The sequence below is a fragment of the Pseudoliparis swirei genome, chromosome 14, assembly GCF_029220125.1.
Source record: "Pseudoliparis swirei isolate HS2019 ecotype Mariana Trench chromosome 14, NWPU_hadal_v1, whole genome shotgun sequence".
In the NCBI taxonomy this organism is placed as follows: Eukaryota; Metazoa; Chordata; class Actinopteri; order Perciformes; family Liparidae; genus Pseudoliparis; species Pseudoliparis swirei.
In genome coordinates, this window is record NC_079401.1 from 4,064,975 (window position 1) to 4,066,395 (window position 1,421).

The following is a 1,421-nucleotide window of genomic DNA, read 5'->3' on the forward strand; positions in this document are numbered from 1 at the left end:
AAATAAAAACAACAGTTGTTGAGAGCTTGTTGTAATTCAATTTAAGTGATGGATATGGACAATGATCGGAAATGGTCTCCACCCAGAGGAAGCAACAAAGGAAACATCCAAAATGAATACACTGTAAACCATTCCCTCCATCTAAAAAGTGTCTCTCAAAGCTGAAAAACGACCCCCGAGACCACGAAGAAGAAAAGCTGGTGTTTCATATGCAACTCCAGAAATCCAAAGCTTCTGGCTGACACTTTTGGGGCCACAGAAGTGTGAGATTGTCTCGGATGGCATCAAGAATCTTCTCCCCAAAAGAAACCACACAAATATATGAATGTTGAATGAAGCCGACAGGAATCGAGAGCTCTGCATTCTGGGAAAGCTGAACCAACGTTGGACCTCGAATGCTCCTCAGGTGCTCCGGTACTGTAATGGTTAACATGAGCATGCCAAGTGTCGTTTTACTGAAGTCATATTCTGAAGTCGCATTTTTTTGGCGACTGAACTCATTATATTTCAAGCACTTATCTCTCGCTCCCATTTGCGGCTGCCAGCAGGCAGAATTATCTTGTGCTGCTTTAATGTCAGGCAGAGAGGTCCCTTCAGAGATCCCTTCATGGCTCCATTATATGACAAAAACTACTTTTTGAGTTGTTACTTTGTGTTTCTGGGTGAACACTGTCTTTCGCTGACAGAAATAAAGCCTTTTCTTTGGGGTTTTATGTGAGGTTTCTTGTTTTCAAGTTTGTTAATGTTAGCATGTTAGCATGTGCGGCTAACTAGCTATCTTCAGTAGTAACCGAACTGCGGCTAACGAGCTAAAAACATATTTGCGACAACAACAAAAAAGTACAACTGCAGAAAACTAAAAAAGTGCTTTAAAAAAAAAGAGGTTATTTTTCATAACCGTCTGTTGATATTAAAAAAAGAAAGAAGAAAATAATGGCACAAAAGGACGAAGAGATTTCCAACTAGTTCAAGACGAGTCGGGCGATAACGCTATCGATGATTACTTTAACAGCCGCAACATTAATCAACAACTACATTAATAACACCACGGATGATACTAAAAACTTTTTCCAGGCAATTTGCCAAGGACATTTTTTCTCAAAGCCACTGCCAGTAATATTCACTGTGCACACGGTGTTCCTCCCAGCAGCCTCTCTCTCTTCCACACACTCAAAACACACCAAAAACAAGCAGCTCGGCATTATTAATAATGGCTCATAGTAGACCATGAAACCCCGGCAGTCATCCATGTTGGCTTTGCGTTGATCCGTGAGCCCAGATATATACGTGACCTCGTAGGTTAATGGAAAACCATCTTGCATTCGGCATTGATCCATCGAGTCCAAACTGAAAATTGTATCGTGACACGTGTGGCATGTTCTCCAATGCGCGAAGTAAAAAAGATATGAGAAGCACAAGAA